The 25900-nt window shown below is 31.9% G+C and overlaps 1 protein-coding gene across 1 annotated transcript in view; it reads left to right on the top strand.

The window, feature by feature from the left end:
• Positions 1-25900, top strand: part of LOC133200314 (uncharacterized) — a 454022-nt gene that overhangs the window by 113607 nt on the left and 314515 nt on the right. The window lies entirely within an intron of this gene.

Raw genomic sequence — 25900 nt, forward strand, 5'->3', positions numbered from 1 at the left:
AATTTGCATTTTGCTTAGTTTTAAAGAAACCATTAAATATAATTTTATGTGAGCTTATGCACTTAACAGAATTTGGTGGGAATTTATCATCTATATCCAACTTTTTCGATTTCAATGTTAAAGAAACTATTTTAAGATATTCTCATCAAATTTCATACACTAAAAATATTTTTATCTTGCATTACTAATATTCCCACATGGTGCAGTGGTTAAAGCTCTAGAGTTGGGGAGTAAGGAGTTGATCCTTATGTCGCTGGTTCGAATCCCACTGTGGGACGTGGAGACTGTATAAACCGAGGTCCCATGTCACAGTAGGTGCTGGCATAAAAAGATCCCTCACTGCTTAATGGCCCTTAGTGCCGAGTATAGGTCAAAATTTGCAGCTCTCCACCGGCAAGTGGTGGCATCTCCATATGAGTGAAAAATTCTCGAGAGGGATGTTAAACAATAAACAAGCAAATAAAAATTAATATACCCTCAGCGGGGCATTCATGTCCTATGGACATATTTCTAGTTTTGCCCTTTTTTACATTTGTACATGGATATACTTTTTATTTTTGCTCTGTAAACAACAACAACAAAAACATTATACCATATAATATGCACAAAATTATATGCTAGGAATGTATTGTGAAAGATGCATTTCAGCTGACAAATGTAGCATCTTTAAGCCAGCTTTTTAAAAAACTTTCTGAATGACTTTCAGGTACTTCTTTTATATTTGCAACTCATTTATAGGGATGTATTAGTATGGTAGCCTGTCTGCCAACACCTTGTAGATGAGATTCTAGCACATATTGTGTGAAATGGCTCTCTTAATTGACATGAGAAGGTCACTATTTTTTATCAAGATAAAAATTACTTGTATGTCTTGTAATAACATTATTTAATATATCCCTTTCATAGCACACATGTTCGTTTCAAAGAGAAGAAAACATTTATAATTTTTCAAGGTCAATAATCTCATGGATGAAATGCAAACTGTACTACTTGAAATAGGTGGTGTAGGTATTTCAGAGTCTGTATTACAGCTTGCCAGTTTATTGTTGGAGGAATATTCTCATCAAATAAACTATGTAAAGATTTGCTTTTTAATGCAAAGTATTTTTATAAGTAATAACTTCATTTCAACTTACAATGAACAGTTAATCAGTGCATCTCACTTTGTATCTAATGCATTTTTAGAACACAAATTTGTGGTTTAAAACATGTTGTAATAGTTTAATAAATAAATGCTATTCATTTTTTTAATTGACAAGAAATGAAAATGTAATGATTATTTCAAAATAGTGTTTTATTCCTCTTGTGTATATTTATAGATATGTAAAAGATTGTTATTTTTATTGATGTTATTTTTGTGTACAAAATACTAGTTATTTATTACTTTATACAAAACTAATGTTGTGAAGATTGATAATAATAGAAGTCCTTATGCATGTATTGAACAGTATACAAATGTCACCAATGTAATACACATTTACAAATAAAATGAAATTTTACATGACTTGCACATATTTGCATTATTTGTTACAGTTATAACAAATCTAATTCATTGTATTTATTGTTTCCAATTTTTATTGTCTATTCAAACATGGAAAAATTATATGTGTAATGATGTTAAAGACACAAGAATATGAATTAAAATAAGACTGTATGAACTACCTTTAGATTTATGAATTCAGTAGACAGTGACTGTGACAAATGTGTATTTAGGATAGAGATCTTAGACATGAGAAGAAAAGGGGTTGTTTTACAACTTTTTTTTGCATGGGGAAATATTGACATTTTTATACAACAACAAATGAAGTTACTGGAATTGTGAAGTCTACGTGTCTTCTGTGAGTAGACATCTTTTGAAACAAAGGTAGCTTGGGGCCAGAAATATTCTAGACCCAGTAGTAATGGTCTTTTGCACAAGGTCATAGTCACTGTATATCAAAGTATTAAATACTTACCAATAATTGTTTGTAACCTCAGAGTATGATCCTAACACAGGTTAATACAGGTCAAGGCCATAGGGTTTAGAAATGTAATAAATATTCAGATAAACACATAATTCTGTTTGTTTATTTGTTTGAACATTATACATCCTTTAAGAATTTTTCACTAGTATTGAGACACCACAACTTGCTGGTTGAGGGCTGCAGATATAGACCTGTACTTTTGAGCAGTGAGAGGTCTTTTCTTGTCCCAGCATATACTGCAACAAGGGAATTTGGTTTCATTGGAAAAACCGGTTTCCATGTCCTTCAGTGGGATTTGCACCTATGACTTAAGGAACAAGTCCTTACTCCACTACTCTAGAGCAAATGCTTTGACCACTGTGCCAAGCGGGCAATCACATTATTGTTATACTAGATGTAAATCAAGGCGAAGGGATAATTGTGACTTGGGGATGTATAACAACCCTGCATTAAGTTCAATTTTTGACCGCTATAAAATAACTTCCAAAGATTATATTATCCTAGGGTTCATTATGCTCAGAGTATATGACATAAATTGGATATATAAAATTCTAAAATACAATTTTTTTTTTTAGAAAAGTACAAGGTTATAGTTTCAAGAGGTCATATCTAGCATGTACAGGTGATTGTGGCTTAGATGATGATTCTATACCATAAGTCATCATGTGACTACGACGTTTTAAATCAATGTGTTTCTTTGGTGGTGGATGAAATATTTTCTTAACATAACAATTACTATCGGTCATTTACTATATTTCCATAAGATTCAGGACATGAAAATTTGTCTACGAATAGACATCACCCTATTAGTTCCTTCTAGTTAAAATAAGGAATCACCATACTGGGTTTTAAAGTGCCTAATATTTTACTTAAGATAAATGCAAATTGACCAATAAATACTGGTATGAGAAGTACATTTATGCATGTGTAGTTTTTTATTTAAATAATTAGAAAAAAGAAAATGGTCTACATAATCACGTATATATATATATTCTGGTCTCCTTTATGCATTATATATACTTGGTCTACTTTAACCCTTCGGGATCCTCAGAAAATATATACATGTCTACCTTAAACCTCCAATGTATTTACAAAATATTAAGGAGACCAGAAATGTCGTATATTTTTCAGGAAGCAACATTTAGGGCTGAGGGGGTAAAATTTTCATTATTGAAGCCTATTAGAATAAATTTGGGTGAAAGTGTGAATCAGAATGTCTCAAATAAAAGAAATGAAAAATGTCTACTTAATGCCTCAAAATAAGTGCGGTCTACTTTATGCCAAAGTCCACCTTATATATATATATATATATATATATATATATATATATATATATATATATATATATATATATATATATATATATATATATATTGTACATATAAAATGTGCGAAGATCTAAATTGTGTACATATTGTACATCTACACTAGCATAAGTGTGTAGACCTTACAGAAGTGTTTCCTTCTGTGTCGATGAAAATTAATTTCCGTATTCAAAAATACGGTTTTAGGTATAGGTAACTAGTAAGAGGAAATGTAGTATTTTTTTCCTCACTCATAGGATGAAAAGTATTAAGCTGTCATTTTTAATTGACCATGTGTAAGGAAATATTTTGTTTTAAAATGACGTGAAAGTTTTCGATAGCAAACTAAATGGAACTTATTATTTAGCCAATTTCCTACCCTTTATTGTTGTTCATTAAAACAAAGTTACAAAGTTTTTTTGATGGTTATTTATTGAATATGTAACAATATAATTTCTGAGAGTATACTATTATCCTATAGTTAAAAGTCAAAAGGAAATATATTTATGTGATCTACGCACATTTATTTGCTTTAAAGTGTTTGCAATTTTTACATGCAAAATAATTATTTTTCATGTAAAAAGAGGGAGGGGGGGGGGGGGCAAAAAATTTGAAGTTACGTGAACCGATTGTTTTGACATTTCAGGTTAGTGTTCTTGTGAAATACTTTGCTAGCTTGCCATATTATACATTATACTTGAGGCAGCTATTACACTTTAGGGGCAGTTCAAAATAACATATGCCATTGCTTATTAGAGCAGTTTATACTAGTAGTTGAAATTAGTTTTATTTAATTTGACAGTCTTAAGATATCCATTGCTTTCACCTGACACTTCGAGACCCTATTTCAAATGGAAAGTCTGTGTGTGATGGGGGGATTGGATAAGTCAGATAGTCACCCTCTCTCCAGTTTAGGAACGAATTTAAGATAATTATATAAAACAGTTGAAAATTTGAACTCGAGTTCGTGTTGATAGACCCCACCTCTGCTGGCCACCTTCACCTTCAAAATTGCTACTTCTTCCAACACTTTAAATTCCTGTATTTAATTTTTATTCAAAAAGATTTGATTTATTTTAATATCAAATAAACATCTTCAGAATATGTTTGCTTTGATTTAATGCTGATTTCAGAATTTTTCAAATATTAGTTTAAAATTGTAGTCCCAAATCGCATCATCTTGTATAAACATATCAAACTAAAAGAAGTTCGCTGATGAAAGTTTATTGCAAGTTCTTTTTTTTTCACTACCGAATTAATCATAAATCAATTATGTACTTTTGATATAGTTTATTATTCAATGTTGACATAAATATCAATATTCTGAATATAAATACTTTGTATGATGTGATTTACACGTTCTTCATTTTGTGATTTAAGAAAAGGCGGAAGAAATATTCACTAATGTTTCCTTCTTTATACTTAGCTGTCTTATTTCCTATATATTACATTTCTGTGTCAAAGGCAAATAATAAAAATACAGTTGTAACAGCTATAAACAAGAGTTACTGTGAACACTTAGCTCACAAAATGATACCCCCCTCTTGAGCTCCCAAATTGTTACAATGGCAAAGTCCATTTTTGCAAAGTAAAAGCCAGAATATCTTTTCCATCAAAACAAAAAGTAGGAGGCACATGCACGATAGCACTAAGCTTGTTTATTTGTTTGTTTAACCTCTGGAGAATTTTTTACTCATATGGAGACGCTAACACTTGCAGACGGAGATACACATTTTGACTTATACTCGATACTTGGGGCCATTGAGCAGTGAGGGATCTTTTTCGTGCCAGCATCTACTGCGACACTGGACCTCGGTTTATACGGTCTCATCCGACTGGGACTCAAACCCTCGACGTAAGGATCAACTCCTTTCTGCTCGACTCTACCACTGCGCCACGCGGGCGACAAATAGTACTACATAACAAAGACTTTATAAAAGTAAATTTTATTCAGTAGGAGGAGCTCGGGTTCAGAAATAGATCAGAAACGGGTATTCGATTAAAAAAAAGAATAGATGTACAATGCCATTGTGTAATAAAGAATCTCTGAAAGTCTCATCAATTTTTCTTTCAACGGTACAGAAGGATTTGAAGATAAGAGATGGGTACCCCCGATTTTATGGGAAAAAATGGCAGTGTCCAGGTACCACAAAGCTTAACGGACGGACGGACACCCCCATCACTATATATATATATATATATATATATATATATATATATATATATATATATATATATATATATATATATATATATATATATATATATATATATATATATATATATATATATATATATATATATATATATATATATATATATATATATATATATATAGATATATATATGTTCGGTAAATATGTGTAATCATCAATTTCACGTATTTCATGAATTTTAGGAAATACATTGAAATTTTGCAGCAGCAATTAGTAGAATAGGGTAACTTTCTTTGTTGCAGGATTTATTACAATCAGATTAAAACCATTGCAGGAGAAGCCTCTTGAAAGAATTTCACAGACTTTTTTTTTTAATTTTTAGTAACCATGCCAACAACGCTCACCAAAAAAAAAAAAAAATGGAGGAAGAGTAATGATTTGAAGAATTTTCACTTTTTTTTATTTTTAGTAACCATGACAACACTGTTCATCAAAATCAAAAACTCAAGTAATAAATTATGCATTTTAGTGTAATCTACTTGCTTAATGAATGATTGAAATAAATGTTTAAGTTAAATAAATGATTTAACTATCTGCGCACACACTACATCCTGCACTACTTTGTTTACTATGCACTGACAGGTTCATATAAATCTTTCAGAACTTGTTAAGTACTGATGAGCATTATTTACCATGAGATGCAGACGTTTATTCAGTTACATAGTGAATAAACTTACATTTTTCTTCACAAGAATTACACTTTCACTTATAGGATGAACTTTTTTTTTAAATCATTTCGAGAGCTCTTGTACAGATAACATTTTAATAGAAAATGAATTCCATCCTCTCTACTTTTTTCCTAATCACAAAGACAACAGATTTTCTCTGGAAATGGTTCCACGTAACTATAGCGACAATGCCGTCTCGATGGGAGAATGGGAGAACTCCACACCGGAAACTAGACAGCCACTAAGCCAGTAGAATAATAACAAGAAAGGGATAAGGACTTAAGGATTAACCTCCTTTTTCAGATTTTTGAATGGTTTTAGAGACAGAAAGGGGTAGTGATCTAATAATGAACAATATATATATATATATATATATATATATATATATATATATATATATATATATATATATATATATATATATATATATATATATATATATATATATATATATATAATATGCCACTCTACCTTGGCACCGCTACCACTTGGTGGAACCTCTACAACCTAACTCTGAAAGCGGGAAATAACAGTCCCATGGAGACATTACATTGTTTAAATAATTACTCAAAACACACTTAAAAGATAAGGAAGATAATAGCTTCAATCCTTTTATCAGTTTACCATTGATAGATGAAGCCAATTTCAGGTTAGCTTAATTGTCCTGTTCTGTTCTTGGGACATCACAAGGAGCTAAGAAGAGGCTCTACCTGAAGTATTAAACCTGTGTCAAGTGTTTTTTTTTTATTTGTTTCAGTGGCCAAAAATAATATAATTCTTTTAGTTTTCTTTTTAAAAAAATCTTAATTTTCTTTATGCAGGTGAGTTTAACTGCCTCCGAGTGTGTGAACACAGTATATTTCGTCTGAGTACTCTCAGTCCTTTGATCTGTGCTTTGAAAAAGAATATTAATATGATAATGCCAGATTTGTAAACATTATTGTCGAAAGTACATTACCTTTGATTAAACTGGTCAAAGCTTTTTATATATATATTGGATGCAATGAATGAATTAAGCTCTTAAAATGGTAACATATTGGAACTAGGGCTGGCTCGCTCTCATGGCCGAGATATGGCTGTCTCGCCTTTGAATTTCTAACAATTATTTCTGTTTAATTTGTGTGAATTAATAGTAAAAATTATGTAAAAGTGTTAAAGATAAATATTTTGTATACAAAAACTGAACCTTAATATGTATTTTTTCCTCGAATATTGCGAAAACTCTTTTTGAAAAGTGAGCCAATTGATAGTACTTGTGACGTAAGCTTAATACACATTATCCTAAGCAAAACAAACAGTTTCTAATGCCTTTGTGATGCATGATGCCCTTGAATGTTGCATGTTTAAAAAACCAGGATAATTTTTTAATGCCAAATCATGCAAATCTTTTCTACATGATAAATTACTTTTGTAATGCTACTGCCGTGGCTATGGTTTGAAAACTTAGAATTGGACGCATTAAAGTATAAGTTTACCTTAAAAGACTTTTAAGTGGATCTTTCAACAGCTTAAGATGAATTGTATTCACCTGTTGCACAAATTATGTATATGTAGAAAATTTACATTTTGTTTACTCTACAGTAAGGCCCATTCACGTATTGTATTAATTATGAGATGAAGATTAGGACTTTATACGCTCTAATGCATTTCAGGTCCGTAGGAAGCCATTTCAGTTGGGGGGGGGGGGGCACAACCATGCATTTTTATTTGGCGGCACTATCTACAGTATTCTAAATGTCGGCAGAATTATTGGGGGCACGACCTCCTCCTCCCCCCCCCCCAATGCCGCTCCATTTCTTACGGTCATGTATTTTTAGAAAGATATATTCGGTTTCACTACATTTAAAGACAGATACGTCACCCATTTAATGTCTTCAGGTCAGCCAAAAGCACTTGTTTAGAAATGCCCACAAACTAAAGGAAGTAGAATGCGAAAGTATATTGTGGTTATTTACCACGAAGCAACATTATATTCTTTGTTGTTATAATCTGAAAAAAAAAAATCAGGATAGTATATAATCATATGCGAAGTCAACTATAGTAACTGACATATGTAGGGTGTGAGTATTTCCCTTTTTTTAAAATGAATACTTTGCTTTGTTGTAAAGAGGAAATTGTCGAGAAAATTCGAAATATAGGCGACAAGTTTACGAAATTTCCTTGCTTTTTTTTTCATTTTCTTATCATTTATTTGTAAATCTGTGATTAAATATGTTTTAAGCTTAGTGTAAGCTAGTGTAGGGGGGGGGGGGGGGCAACAATAGGAAATAAAATCTTGATGTCCAAGCATCATTTTTATCATATGATGTCCAAGCATCATATTTTGGACTCAAGCTTGTTTAGATCAGGGAGTTCATGTGTATGGGAAGGAAAGTTTTCTAAAGAAGAAATACCACAATTTGTCATATATACAAGCAAAACAAATTTAAGGATACATAACACAAACAAAAATTTGATGCAGCGATTGGTGTATATAATTAGACTGATTCTGAATAGAAATGACATAAACAATAAATCCCTAAAATATAAATAGATCGTTAGTTTCCTTTGGTGGTTCGAAATGCAACTTTGTGTCGCTTTCTAAGGAATTCTAAAAGAAAAAAAATTGCAATTTTTTTTATATTATTACAAACTCTTACAACATTCTCCCACTTTACCCGGCAAACATTATTCACGAGACCAGTTTTAATATAAATCTTTGAGAAATACTGCTGATTTCTGAAAAAAAAAATTATATGGAAGAAGTAATACTATAAAGATGGAAAAAGTTCATCGATATACGGAAATATTCTCGCTATGATATATTGTGTTTTCGTTGAAACAAATTTCTTAACATGAAAAGTGCTTGGATCAACTTCCTCATACTCGGGAACTAACTACAATTACTTGTAAGCAGTCTTTCGAATAACTCCTACAAAGACGTAATACACATTGAAAAACGGTTAAATTATAGAACCAAACAACGACGCACAACCTGCCGCCATCAATTTTAAAGTAGTAGTGATAAAAGGTAAACGTGTTCACAAAAATCATAATTTATAGTGAAGCGGGTATCGTTGAGATTTTCGAGGGGCTGTGCCTGTCATTCTAACACGTTTCTCTAAAAGTGTGCCTTATTTTGGCTTTATATGAGATCTATACATTTTCACTTTAATTGGACTTTAAAACATTAACCATTTTGGTTTGAACACGCTTGTTTCATTTAAATGTTATATATAAAAGACAGAATAATAGCTTGATCCACACCTCAAGAAAAGAGAAACTGCATGACAAACTTTACACTTAAAAACCCAGTTAGGATTTTCCTAACAAATGAACAAATTCTAATCATTTCTTTTACGTTAAAGATGCATCGAATGATTTTTTTTTTCTAAAGCTTGCAATAAGCACAGTGATGTGATATATCTAAGTAGTTTTGGAATGTGACTGCATAGGGTGCACTTTGAAGTTTACAGAAAAAAAAAAATTACCGATACGCTTACAATAATTTCCTCCGACTCTCAATTTATAATGCTCTATCCAAATTGTTTCATCTGCATATTTTGGATTTATTTTTATAGTAAACTGACTCAGTTAAGTAATTGTTCCTTCAAAGAATATAGTCTTGCAATTTGAATCATTTTGGACATATTGACATTTTTTGCTGATATATATAAATAAGGAATATCAGTACTTATTTATGAGAAATTGAAGATATTGAAGCTCAATTTAACGGAGAAAAAAATCACCACAGCATAAAGTATTCTTTATGAATGTTCTTCCTTATATGAAATGCTTAATAATGCCAGAAATTATGTTGTTTGTATTTTCTTTCATTTACTCAAAAAGGAATAAGGAAAGGATTTCATAGCATGCAAGATGATTGACGACAAGCGAACAATTCGAGAACGATGTTCATAGTCACAAACAATGCCCGCCGGAAGTTAAGTGGCATAAGAACTGAGAAGAAAGGTGATCTGTTATTACTTCTTGATAATAATGCACATGCATTTATTTTTACAATAGGATAATAAAAAAAGGGTTTTTTTTTTCTTTATACAAAAAAGTTGTAAAAACGAAAGCTATACGTAGTACAATTAAGGTGCCCAATGGAAATAACAGCGATTTTTTAAGATTAAAAATACATTCTTATTAAAGGATCGGCGATTAATTTTAGTATTTATAACTAAGATCGGACAAATGAATTATAGTTGCTACATGCTTAGGATGATTATTATTTTTTTTTTTTCATTTAGACTTGTCATGTGATGTGGCGATCATGTGATTTTAGGAAACATATTATTGAGGTCATTTAAAAATTCCAACATGGCATGGACATATCAATGTTACAAATCTAAGTTTCATTTATTATTATTTTTCAACACTCTCTTCTGAAGTTTATGAAAAGTGCTACGAACCTATACATTATAGTTTCTACCATCTAATTGCTAAAATCACATTCGTTAGACCGCATGTTGAATATTTTGCTGGAAAACTTCATTTTATATCAAAATATTTAATTCATTTGCAAGATTTCATCAGATTCTCAGCACTTTTCAAATATCTTAGTACTTCTTGGGTTTATGTTGAAAAGATTTTAAGGATCCATTTTGGATATGCCCTTGCAATATATCGGTTTATTAAGATTCTTCCATTACACTCAATTGAATCTGCATACAAATATACGGCAGTGTCACTTTGACAAGGGAATGTAAGGAAAATATAAGAATCAAATCATAAAATATCCATTGCATCCAAGTTAAGGGCTAATTATATAATTATATATCTGAACATGATATTTCATTTGATTAAAAAATACATTTTTCATTTATAAAATATAACTTGATCAACACCTCACCACATACAAACTGCTTCATTTTTTGTCTCATTCTTCAATTGCACAACTTACAATTACAAACACAAACAGTCACACTTGTATACAAGACAGGAAATGTTTGTATAGATTGAGAAAAAGTGAGATGAAGAAGAGAAGAGGGAAGAGAGAAAAGTGGGCACTAAGCTTTTAATATTTTGCTAATAAGAATATCTTTCAGAGTTTTTACAATTTTCCATTAATTCCCTGCCTGTGTCTCGTAAATTCCTCAAATTTACAGTTTTTTAGCAGTAAAAACTCCTTAAATTCTATCAGTAATAACATGTTTGAAATCCTCCATCTTAAATTTTGTTGGTTTTTTAACATACTTAAAAAATTCACTGCTTCAAATTTTACGATATGACGTCACGTTGACATGTGTATTGCGATTAGTGAATTATTTATGCTGTAGGTATTTTAAGACTGTACGAAGTCTTAAAATAAATTAAAACATACTCTTTTTTGAGTTAGCTTTTTAATTCATTTTGTTATCTATGAATAAACTTCTTTTGTAGATTTACACAGAATATCTTTAATTTATCTTAATTGATCACCTGTGCCTGTCTAATATATAAACCATCTTTAAATTCAAACTCTGTCTGCCGACGGGTAACGGGGAGCATTTCAAATTCTACTTTTTTGTTATTGTTTGAATACACTGTAAATCGGACTGAAAGAAGGAATCACAATAATAATGGAAATATTTACCACCATAACAGTAGACAGAAGGTTACAACAACCAAGACACCTGAATTCAACATCAAAGTAAAATAGATCTTGTTTGCAGTGACATGACGTTCCACAGAAAGATTAAAGATAGGATCAGGTTCCATGAATAATTAAGCATCCAATTTTGATCGGCCACAAACAAGCCGTTTTCGTGATCAAGATTTCATCCACAAATTCTTGAGAAATAATGGCTTATGAATTTGCATGACAAACATTATTCAGCATTGTAATTCATATAGGTTGTATTTGTTGCGAAGGTCATTGTAACGACTATATCGAATTTGCAAAATGTTGATTTTGAACGAATTTATTTTCTATGATATTTTTTTGTAAAATAAACATTTTAGTAAATTTCCTCGGTTTAGAAATTTATTTAAATAAGAAAAATTTCTAGCACATCAAATAAATCTGTAGACATAAGCACCATATGCAGTTGATTATGATACAAGTTATACTGCTTGCAAAAAACTGATTTTACAAGGCCAACTTGAACAACAGACTTTCGATGTTTCATCATATTTCTATATAGATCCTGTGAAACAATATGCGATTTAAATTTCATTTTTTTAAATATGTCTTTTAATTTTGCCAAAATTAATATATATATATATATATATATATATATATATATATATATATATATATATATATATATATATATATATATATATATATATATATATATATATATCGTAAAAGAAAATGCACAGTTTCCAAATTTCAACACAAGCGCTTTCTGGATTTCATAATCCGTCTTCAGGTGACATAACCTTTGAACTGTATTGTTTTGCAATAGTCTAGACTGTGACGTCACATGACGTCAGAATTTACGGAGACAGTCGAGCATCTCGTTGAACGAGACTACAGGCCTCGTGTAATTTTTAACGAAATGCGTTGTATAGTAAATGCAACTTCTTTTTTTTGTGTTAATTTTAAGCTCTCGGCAAACCGCAGGTCTTTTATATTTTATATTATTTTATATTCGCCATTATCGCATGGAATCCTGGTAGTGAGGGATTTTTGGAAGGTTTCACTCCAAAATTTGCCTGATGTATATATGTCATTCCGAATTTCCTCTGTTCTAACACGTTAGTCTATTGAGCTCGTTGCGCTCGCTATAAAATGGAAAGACACTATAGTTTCCTTGAGAGCAATTGTCGAAATGCTCACTGCATGGAGTGTTTCTGATGCCGATGATTTTAAAACTTTAATACAAGAATATATTTATGTGTCATTTCTATTTTTTATGATGATTTGTTGAGCAGACTTCTACAAGTATCTGTCATGGTTTTATCAAACAGACAAATATGAGAGAGAGAGAGAGATATTACGTTTTAGTTCCCCCCTTCTCCAAATGTTTGTACCTATATCAAGGAAAATTATTTTTTTTAAATATATCAGGCAGTGAAAGTATCAACAAATCCATTTGTTTGACAGTCATAATCTTTTTTTTTTTTTATTTTCTTGCTTCAAGTTCACACGGAGTCAACGTGCATGTCCTGTCAATCAAAATCATTCGACACTGTGCAGATGTGAAAGTCTCGTCACGACGAAGACGAAGTGCTAGTATTCCCAAGAAGCTTTAACATTTTTTTTTAATCATTTCTAGTTCTGATTTCAACATTTTTAAATAAATAAATAGAATAGAATACATTGACCCATGGGAATAAACACTTGGCATTGGTCATTTGCAAAATTATTTTGTTAAAAAACATTCTTTGGGGACCAGGTCTTCCAACGATCTATTGGAATTCCCATGGGTACAAATTTCGCCTCGTTATTAGCAGACCTTTTTTTGTATTCATATGAAGCAGAATTTGACCAAAATCTTGTACTTGAAAAGAAGAAAACACTCGCTGTGGCCTTCAACTCCACATTTATATATCGACGACGTATTGTCAATTAACAATGGTCATTTCCATTCTTATGCCGATACGATACATACCGGTGAGCTTGAGATAAATGATACCACAGAGTCTGACACATCTGTTTAATATTTGGATATTTTACTTGAAAAAGACGTTAATGGTAATCTAACAACCAATCTTTATGATAAAACTGATTTAACTTTTCAATCGTCAACTTCCCTTACTTATGCAGCAATAAACCTTCATCACCTGCATACGGGGTATATATCTCTCAGTTGATTCGATACGCAAGAGCATGCTCTACGCATGTACAATTTCTAAAACGAGGTAAATTATTGACAAACAAGTTGATGAAACAAGAATATCAGCTGTCTCATTTAGAGTAATCATTTCGTAAGTTCTGTGGTCGATACAATGACCTTGTCAGCAAATACAATTTATCATTGAGTCAAATGCTGGCTGACGTTTTTCATACCAATTGTTAGACCATTAATAACACGTTGAATTGTCGAGGGATTTTTCCGTTATTTCCCGATCATGACAAGGAGCACACGGCGGGTCTGGCCAGTCGGCAGGGATGCTCACTCCTCCATGGCACCTGATCCCGCCTCTGATGTTTTGGAGGTCCGTGTTTGCTCTGCTCCTATTTTGTATTGTGTAATGGACTTTTGAGCTTGAATACCGTTCGTTAGCTCCATATATTTCATTGGCATGATTCAGCCGCGTGAATGTGAAACATATTCCCTGCAATTTTAGAATACATGTACCACCGCCGACACGTGTATATCTTCAAATGCAATTGTTTTCCGCTAATGACTTATTTTTAGATGCGTGTATGTTTTGAGACTTAAATTTTTGTGCTACAAAACACATTTACTTGTGTTTAAATGTTCTTCAAAATTTACTGGAAATACTGACTAAGTAACGGATTAAGGAAAAAAAATGGGGTGGGGGTGGGAGGGGGGGGGGGCTCTTAAACATATCGAATGGCAAACATATAAAGTAACGGTGATCATGAAGGAAGGAATTTTTTCATTCTAAATATAGACTTTATATATATGCAAAGTAGAAAAAAAATTCTGTAGTGCATTATATTTTCAAATAAATATTTTTTTTTAAATCACACTATCAATTTTATTCGCTCCAAAGATGTGTGATTAAATGAATATCCGCAGCACTATTTATAATTCTTAGAACTAGTTCTAATATTTCTTTCCATAGTAATTGAAAAAAATGTTAGAAATAAATATTTTCGTATTTTGCTGCAGGTGGTAAATTAATTGACTTGGATTATTATCGATTTGTCGTCTTTAACATAACAACAAAATGTTGCAGTGCTTGAAGTATCTGCATATTGCCCGTGCTTAAATTTAATTTTTCAGCATCGTTCTACATATGTACATACTTATAACAACATCTATTTTCCAGAGTAAATTAATAAATAACCTAAATGTTATGTTACAATAATAAAAGAAAATATTGTAGATTTTTTTTTTTTTTTTTTTTTTTTTTTTTTTTTTTTTTGGGCCATGAAAGGATGATTCTTTAAATACGAAATGTTAATTATTGAATTGCAAAACCTGTAAATCCTTATTTACACTGTACAAAAAGATAAGTCCTTTCACTTTGGAGTTCCGAATGACAGTGAAGACTGAACGATAAGTAAATGCTGAACGCATGGTGAACGCAAAGTGAACGCACGAAGAGCGAACGCTGAACGCTTTGTGAATGGTGAACGCGAGGGCACGGTGAACGGTGAACGCTGAACGGAGAGTGAACGGTGAATGAACGGTGAATGAACGCTGCATGAACGGTGAGCGAACGGAAAAATGGGAAAGTAGAACGTTTCAGGGACTGTAACTCTTCTTTTGGAATGTATCATTAATTCTTGTACTTTTGGGATCTGAAACTTTTGTCAGACAACAAATTAATCTAAAAAAAAAAAAAAAAAAAAAAAAAAAAAAAAAAAAAAAAAAAAAAAAGCCTGATTATAATATCCACCATTAGTTCTTAAGTTTTTAGTCTGAGAGGACGATTATTATTGTCTATAAATGTTGTCACAGTCAATGTTAGTAATATTGAGGGCTGTTATAAAAATACAGCATTTATTATAGATATGAAATATTTCTCGTTAAAACCTGAATATAAAAAGAAAAATAATATGATGATAAACTTTCAACTCAATTACAGATTATTTTTTTAATATGCTGAATGAAGTTTACATTTATCAATTCTTTTCATACATTTTTCTTATTCTATTTTAGACAACGAAGAAACAAAAGTCCGTTTGCTTAAAACAGGTGAGAACTCCATGTTAATTTTTTTTTTAGATTCAAACAAATTATGTTATTCAAGTAAAAGGGCACATATAAATTTTGTTAAAATTGTAAAAAAAAAAAAAAAAAAAAAAAAAAAACCTAATGAAAAATTGCTTTTAACGAAAATTAATTTTAATTTCAAAATGCTGCAAGAAGTATTTCGCAAGTAAAACCCCCGTCCGGCCCTAAAAATGTTCACTGAAATTGTCTATCATCAGTTTATGAAAAATAATATTAAAATTGAATAGATTGGAAAAAAAAAGATCCCTATAATTTTGGCGGAACTTTTTATTTGCGACACAGACTTCTAAGACGTCAAATTAGTACAACTGTACTATGGTTTACTGTATTACTCAAAAGGGGAATACTCTAAGTTACCTAGATATATTCAGAAAATCTAAAAGTATAATAATTTTAAATCAATATAGATCAAAAGTAATTATAAATTATCCTGTTTATTGTCTTCCTTTTTAGATCTCACAAGCTCACTCAAATTGAAGTATCGGTAAATGCTGCAGTAATTTTTTTTAACTGATCAGTTATTTTTCTTGCGTTAAATACATATCACCCCAATTTTTCGTTAACTCCCCTAAAATTTATCTAGTTCGAGATCAGTGCCGTGCTGCTTGTTAATCATATTAAAACAACAGTAACTGGTTAGATTGACAGGAAAGCTACCTGTTCTATTTGTGGTCTCCGCACGTACGGTAAGGCACCCCATCGTATATTAGAATGTACTCTATGCTTCACTTTTATGATTTTTGAACACATCACTTAATTAATCTTGTTTAAAATTCAGCGTGTTCAAAATTTCTACGAAAAATATAAGCTTGAAATTTACGCTGTTTGATACCTTTGGATGGATGTAGAATTTATGATATGTGTCTAAAACAGACTGGCGCAGGTGATTAATGAGGATTTATTTGAGATCTTTTGTGGAAATCTGTGCGAGGAGTTTGCCCTCTAACTGAATCAGATCATTTAAAGTTTAAGATGTTTTGATACATTTTTCTCTTGTAGACAGGGAAGTCTTTTACAATGTTTGGAAGACAAAGATAGCAGGTGAGCATTTATCTACAGGGACGAAAAATCAATTTATTTGTCTGCAATTGTTCCCTGAAATGTGCACTCAGGACCATTGAGCAGTAAAGGATCTTTTTTCGTGCCAACACCTAATACGACACGGAACCAACTCCTTACTCCGCGACTCTAGATCAGAACCTCTAACCACTCTGAGTTGTCGGAAATACTTTTCTTCATTTGATAAGATTAAACACTGTAGAAAGAATATTTCAAAATTGTTTACATTAAGACCGATATAAATGTTTACCCCTTTGCCTTCTCATTTTTGAAAAAAAGGAACAACTCATAATGTACAAACCACATTACTGCAATACATGTAACAGCATAACGTAAATTAGAAAGGGATTTCAAAAAAGATAAAATATTTACAGATGCATAAGATAATTTCTTAAACTTTGATTAATAATGAATTGCAATTTTGTAGATAAGTTCACCAAGCTGACTGATGACGAGGTGTCCGTGTTATTTTGTTTTCTGTGTTCTGACTCCGGTCCTCCTAACTTCACTGACGCAGAGTGGCTGGACTTGCTTAATGATATACGACGGACAGTGTACGGTAAAGAGAATCTTGTATCAAGTGAGAAAGCACTGCAGACTCTGAAAAGACTAAAGTCGCGTGATTACCTTTGGGAAGATCAGGAAAGGATAACGAAGGACACAAAGGATGAAACAATTTATAGGATAGCATCACGAAACAGTGATATACCATTCTTTTACAGTAGTTATGACACAGCCAGTGTGTACCTGAGATCACGTAGATACAGCAGTAAACCAGGGGAGAAGTGCATCATTAGTCCTGGTTGGGATAAATTAATCATACTGCATCTACAGATGAACATACTGACTCATGTCGCCATGGAATACACCAATATATATGATAAGATACATCACACATGTTAGTTAATATAGAGAAATTAATTATTTGCAGACTGTTCTCAGAAAATGCATTCAAAAATATGATATGTGAACGTTTTGACATGCAATATTCAAGTGGGATTTTATCGATCTTGTTAATGGTTACGTTTGCTTGAATCTTTAATTAAGTCTAATGTTTATACATTGATTTTACAATATTAATCTCCTACAGTGAATATTCCAAAGCAAATAATAAAAGACAGTAAAGATTAAAGAGAAGAATTTCTGATGGATTTAAGAGGAAGAGGGGAAGCTTTGCATTACAAACACAGATCTCATGACAACCTACAACACGTTATATGGCTCTGGAGATGCGGGATATACGCCAGACCCGATATCGTTAGATCCTGTATAGGCCTTTATCCACACTGGGACATTTACATCATCGACAACCAAGCTTACAGAAAATCAAGTAAGAAGAAAAAATATAATGATTTTGATTGACAGTGTCTTGTTTACGTCCCTTTCGAGAATGATCACTCATATAGAGACCTCACTGATTGCCGGTAAAAAAGCTTCAAATTGAGACTTGTACTCTTCACTAATGCACAGTAGAGAAATACCAACATCTTACGAAAAAACAAAATTCCCCATTACTTCCCTTACCTCGACAGTTCTTCCTTATCGAGTTAATATTAAAATTGTATTGAATTATACATAAGAAAGCGTTTATGTTGATTATCAGAGTTGTCGTTTGGGTTCTGGAAAGGGGTATGTGATGGAGGGTATGGGAGATATAACCCCTCGTCTAAGTTAATATTTGTTCTTAGAAAATGAGTACTGTCTAGAATGTTTCTTACGTAGTTTGAAGTCTTTTTACACATATAAAATAAACAATATCAAGCAGCATTGCTTTTAACTGATGAAGTAATATATGCTTTATTTCAAAAAGATTTTTTTGATTCTTTTTAAATGAGTTGCGATCACACCCAACGCACCATGTTCTTATGACCTTGATAATAGAATGTATACAATGTTTCAATCACTCAGTAAGTGATAATTTGTCTTTACCCAATATCAGAGTATGAAATTAAAAGAAAAAAAGTGTAGCAATTAATTAAATGCATTTATTGCCCAAAAGTGATTTTGAATCATGGATCACTGGCTTTAGCTATTTGTGTTCAAGTAAACTGTTGTATCCATTCTGATGAAAAAGTTACGTTTACGTTTAAAATTATACAAGAATGCTAAAGCACCTTCATAAAAAGAATACCTTTCAATAAGTTATTTAATAGCTAATAGGCATAAAAATATGTAAAATTTTTAAAGATCAAATGTTTAAATACCCAAACAGATGAATAAAATAAGATAACTGAAGTATAATCATTCCTAGGAAATGCAAGAAAATCGTCTCTACATGTTCTTCTTTGAAAATATGTTCATTACGTGTACAGTCGTTAAAACATAGAATAACATCGCAGGACTGTTAAGGCGTACTACGAATGAATCAACGGAATATAAACGTGCATAAATACATACCATTTTAAACTGAATTAATTTTTGTAAAAGCTACTATATTATTACATGACTTTAATTTTAATTGAAATAACATTGTATACCCCGCTTGGTACAGAATTTGGTTTGGTCACGTTATTTGACAGTCACGTGATAAATGCATGTAATGTGCACTGTATGTAGGTCATAAACAAATTTCAATATCGCAAGGGCATACCCTAGTTAGAATTAAAAATTTCAGTAATAAATTGTTTCTACATAACTTGTAGTTTCTGAAAAGTGCTGCTGCTTAAAATAGAATTCGCATTTTATTAGTTTAAATTTCAAGTTATTTGGCTATAGTCGAAATATATGTGACCTTTACCATGTGTTATATTTATTTATTTATTTCCTACATATTTTATAATATTTTATTTATTTCCTACAAATATACATCGACTATTGCTTCCAAACTTTTTATTTACAAGAAAACTTTACAGGGCCTGGATATCGAATATCTGAAACATAATCCTTCATCGTGTTCATGTTCTTCTTCGCCCGATAACTATAGTCCTGCTGGACACGTTATTACTGGTGACGTTAATATAGTTAATAATGAGGACCTTAGATCACTAATTTTAAAAGGTCCTAAATTTAGGGAACCCCGATCCTTCAACTGGCCTCGGAATTTCATAAATATTATGGATTCTGTAGAGGACTACGCCAGGCGATGGGCCAGACATGAAAAAGAAGACCTTGACACTTTGTCAGAATGGATTAAATGTATCAGATGTATGTTAAAATCACGCATTAAAAGATTGTGGGGCAATATGAGAACCATCTGTCCTTCTGTATTCAATAATCCAGAAGTGAAAAAAGAATTAGATAGATTACATGATCAGTACGTACTGGTCCCTGCTGACAAAGCAGGTAACAACATTGTCTTTGTTTGTAAGGCTCATTATATTAAATGTATATTAGAGGAACTTGGATTTAATTCTACAAGTGGTAATCCAACTTATACTCGTAGTTCCCTTTCTAAGGAAGAAATTCTTCAAAATCATATGTCAGTTTTGAATATTTTGAATATTCCAAACAACCAAAATGAATTTGAATTACCATATTTATATTGGATTCCGAAACTTCATAAAAATCCTTACAAACAAAGATACATAGAGGGTTCCAGTAAATGTTCAACCAAGCCTCTTTCTTTACTCCTCACTAAGATATTAACAGTGGTGAAGGAGAAACTTTAAGAGTACCGTGCAACAATATATTCGAGAAGTGGTGTAAATTGGATATGGATACTTAAAAATTCCAAGGAACTTTTGGAAAATTTGAAATCGCAAGATTTTACCAAAATCAACAGCTTAAAAACTTATGACTTTTCTACTTTATACACAACCATTCCCCACGATAAATTGAAGTCCAGGCTTTTTGATATCATTGACAGCTGCTTTTTCAATAAAAATGGAACTCGTAAATATACTTACCTTGTCATTGGTCATTTGCAAAATTATTTTGTTAAAAACATTCTGATTGTACACACAAGTACTCTGAAGTTGACATTAAAAAGATGCTTGAGTTTCTGCTTGACAATATCTATGTGGTTTTTGGAGACCAGGTCTTCCAACAATCTATTGGAATTCCTATGTGTACCAATTGCGCCCCGTTATTAGCAGACCTTTTTTTTGTATTCATATGAAGCAGAATTTGTCCAAAATCTTGTACGTGAAAAGAAGAAAACAGTTGCTGTGGCCTTCAACTCCACATTTAGATATATCGACGATGTATTGTCAATTAACAATGGTTCAGTTGATTCGATACGCAAGATCATGCTCTACGTATGAACAATTTCTAAAACGAGGTAAATTATTGACAAACAAGTTGATGAAACAAGAATATCAGCTGTCTCGTTTAAAGTCATGATTTCGTAAGTTCTATGGTCGATACAATGACCTTGTCAGCAAATACAATTTTTCATTGAGTCAAATGCTGACTGACGTTTTTCATACTAATTGTTAGGCCATTAATTACACACTGAATTGTCGACGGATTTTTCCGTTATTTCCCGATCATGACAAGGAGCACACGGCGGGTGTGACCGGTCGGCAGGGATGCTCACTCCTCCATGGCACCTGATCCCACCTCTGATGTTTAGAGGTCCGTGTTTGCTCTGCTCCTATTTTGTATTGTTTAATGGACTTTTGAGCTTGAATACTGTTCGTTATCTCCATATATTTCATTAGTCATGTTCTCGATTTCAGGAAAGCAGCAGCACTTTTCAAGTTAAGGAATGTTTCCGTTATGCATATTCAAAAAATGGTCAAGATCTATTAAGTTTATGCCCTTGCGAAAAGGCGAGATAATGAGGCACCTCTTAGTGAAACATGCACACCCTCTACATAAAAACACGGTAGAATTGATTCAATACAATCTCTCGATAGTTTTTAAATAATGGCACTAAACAAAGGTTTCAGATTTGTAATAATGGTCTACCTAAGATTTTCAAATAATATTCTGTTTAATAATAAAATGCGTTTTTCACTGTGGAAAAATAACTTGATCCGCCTCTCACTGCACATAAAATGCGTCAAATTTTACCATGATGACGTCATGTCGACAAGTGCATTACGATCAGTGACTTGTTTATATCTTGCTGTGTGGGATTTAACTAGCGACAGAAATGAATGCAGTGGTAAGTTTTGATGTAGTTCATCACTCTTATGCAGTTTAAAACCGCATATCATTTCATTTTCTGTTGTTTTGAGGAATTGCTATATTTGTGTGATGTCACAGTAGACATTTCCTGTATAAATTAGGCCCCGCCCACTTTATGCAGCCTTAACAGAGCTGCGATGACTGGTACGTAAAGTTTGACCATAGTGTACGTGGTAGGACAGTTAGTATGGTGTTTGCAAGATGTTCCTTTGGCGTTGTTAAGTTAGAAATAAAACAATTGAAAAATATCTTTTTAATTGCATGAAAAGTACTTTGACTATATCAAGGGATATGACAGTATTTTATTCGGGAAAACACGGCATTTTGATATATTCCGAACGAATATTGCAAGATTGTACCCTAAAATGTAGGCAAATGAAAGTGTGATGTACCGGAAACGGATGCCAAAGATTTAAGTGACTATTAGCGACATGTTAGAGAATTTGCTTGATATCATTTGATAGACAGAGTCACCATTGCTGTTGCAACTTCTCTGACACCGTCATTACTCGCTAACCTTATATCAGCGCACAAAGGGGTCAAATAAGGTTTAAGAAATTTGTTAACCCACAAGTGGGTCATTTGAGGGTGTTGTGTTGAAATAAAAACATCGGCAAATTCGACTGCAGTATATATGTCATGCATATGTATTTGCAACAAACGTCATGGATCCGTGTACATATGATTTTATTGAAGTTCTAGATGTCGTACAAAAATCTATTACAAATTGCTAATTTCATAAATATTTGGAAAAAGTTGACATAATTGATATATTTATCTTTGATGTTATTTTTCCTTTTCAGGTACATACCATAATTATTCGCCGGAAACCAGATGTCTATTGTTTTGTGTACTGTTAGCCAAGAAATATCATCTGAATGTCAATGAACAATCATACAGAATTACAAGGGACACAATTAAAGACAGGTATTTCACTGATATTACTGATGACGGCTTGGTAGATGTTCCTGATGGGATTATAGAAACACGTAATGGCGTAATAACATTTATATCAGACGACATCCGACATGACGTCATGTGCGCTTTTGCCACGGAATGTTTAATTGAAGACAGTGATCTGGAGTTCTTCCTAATCATCGCGTCACGTGACGTGATATCAGAGTATTGCAGATCTTGGGAGTATGAGAGAAGTGAGACAGAGAGATGTCTGTATATACCGGACAGACCAGAGAAGATTTACGACCTCTTCATAGACAAACTACAGCTGGACATCATCACACACTGTACCGTGTCTGACCGAGATATTCATGATATTATCAGTAAACGTTAACGTTGTAAGTTTTTACTTTCTTACATGTAAAATGAAAACACATGACACTTCTTTTTTTTTTTTTTCTTTTTTTTAATATGACCATTTTTGGAGTTGTAGCTTTGTAGTTTGGGTACAAATAAACAAAAAATCTCCTTCACTACTTTTACAAGAGAAGTTTTAAAATCTTTAAATGTAATTGATATACGAGGGGTTATCAAAAAGTTCGTGGACTAGCGCCATAAAATTAAGACCGCTTTAAATACACCAATGAATTTTAATACATCTAGCTAGCAAACTTCTTTTCTATCTATAGAATAAACCGTAAATCATAAAATTTTTTTTTTTAATAAATTGTAAATGTTTTTGTAAGCAATGGTATGTCCAAGCGGCGCAACCTCAAATATGACGTTTTTTCTGCCTGAGTGTAACTGAGAAAAACTCTTTTGATATGAGCATTTGTCGTCCAAAAATACGGTTAATTCAGGCATACATGTATGATACAACACAATTGTTCCGTAAAATTTTCAATTTTTACCCCATTCTGTAAATTCTATGAAATTTATCGTAAATTTTATATGGAGTATCCAAACAATTAAGGACTTGAAAATGGTGTCAAAAAGGGGGAGGGGTTTGTGTTTCCAACATTCTTTACAGTTTCGCACCTGGAAAAACGGGTATAGACCTAGAGAATGTTTAAATCGGCTACAGAAAAATAAGATACACCCAGAGTACTCGTTTTCAATACCCAAAAAGATTCAGAGAGTTGAAAGATGCACAGTTAAAGTCAATTTGTAGTCGGGGTGTCAAAAATCAGTCACGTCGAAAAGTGACGTTGATCATGTTTGGTAAAAGTTGAACTCCAACAAGCTAAGTATTCTGACATAATCAAATGAGGATCTTTCCTTATATATAGATACATTTACAATATTATATGCAACGAAAGCAGCTGTTCATGACATTGTAAAGTCACATAAACAAGACGGGCTAAAGTCCTTACTTAACTCCAGGTAATCACATCAAGATAAGTGTATAAGGTAGACGGAGTGGACATTGAGAAACAATGAGAAACAATGACGTTGTCGGACGTCATGAAACTAAACGGCGACTGCGCCGGATGATTACACAATGTCTTTTTTAATTTAGAATAATTTGGCAAATTATCAACTTATTAAGCTAAAATGTTCAACATTTCTTAAACTTTTGTTGATTTATGATTTTCATAAATTTTATAAGCACAGACTACATAGTATTAATTTTATCGCATCAGTCCACGAACTTTTTGATAACCCCTCGTATAGTATGTACGTACATAAATAATACGCTCAATATTTGGAACATTTTTACATCAAGAAAGGAATATTTTGTTGCCTCAGGTGTACAAATCAACATTAATATTTCCTTATATATTCATAACAGTAACTATGTCATTTGAATATGCACATTTACACATTGAAGAGGTGATGGTACACTTTTGTACGTACATGTAAAGTGTAATTAAGAGATATGTCTAGCAGAAATAATACTAATAGTAATAATAAAAAATTAATAATAATAATACTAGTCATAATATCCGTTTACTATATGGTCAACTCTTATGAAGAAATTTTGGTATGAATGTAAATTTTACATTACATCTTAATTTTCCTTTTTTATTTAAAAAAAAAAAAATGTGCATAAGATGGTAAAAAAAAAAAATCAAGTGATCCTATTATACTTTGAAAATTCAAAGAACAAGGTACGGTTTCAATACAAATCTTGCCCAGTGATTTTCTTAAAAAAAATGAAGTGATGTAAAAAATAAAACTCATGCTCTCTGAATCATGGAAATTACATGCAGAAAGATCATACAAATCATTTTTTTCACATGACCTTTCAAATGCTAATTGTGACGTCATAACTTTGTGCATTTTCCCGTATTTTCTTAAAATGTTGCAGAAGACACCAATTTTCAATGGAATTTTCTTTCAGATAATTTTGTCCGCAGACATCACCCACAAAGATTTTGAAATATGTGATTTTTCAAAGAATTTTGCACAACATATCCAAAAATAAAAGTGGGCGACGACTGTGGACACTATTATCTTAAGGAAAATAACCCTTGAAATGGGTCATTTTGAGGCTTTTACTGGTTTTAAAATAGACAAAAGCATCAAATCAATATTCCATATTTCCAGAATTGTACTCTTTAATGCATTATTCTTTCCTGATTTATCACAGTCATAAAGTCAACTAATATTTAAGCCAGGTTCAAACTTCTTGAAAACATTAAAATTTTAGGGCACAACAAAGCTAAAACCGTACCTTCTTCTTTATTACACTAGACGTCTTTATTTCCCTAGCAGTAATTGAAGAGTCATATAATTCACAGTAAGATTTATATACCCATGTGCTCTCTTGAATCAGTTTTTTACTGGTTTAAGACCATTGAAATGGAATACTTATCTCATCTTAGTCATTTTATTGGAATGATTTCAAACATATTATTGTTGATTCTCTTAAAACCGTATCTTGAAAATAACTCAAGGTCATAACGTATGGGTAAAATTCATGATGAT

This window comes from Saccostrea echinata, unplaced genomic scaffold, assembly GCF_033153115.1.
Source record: "Saccostrea echinata isolate AGI-Se365-2 ecotype Australia unplaced genomic scaffold, CSIRO_AGI_Sech_v1 ptg000038l, whole genome shotgun sequence".
Taxonomy (NCBI): Eukaryota; Metazoa; Mollusca; class Bivalvia; order Ostreida; family Ostreidae; genus Saccostrea; species Saccostrea echinata.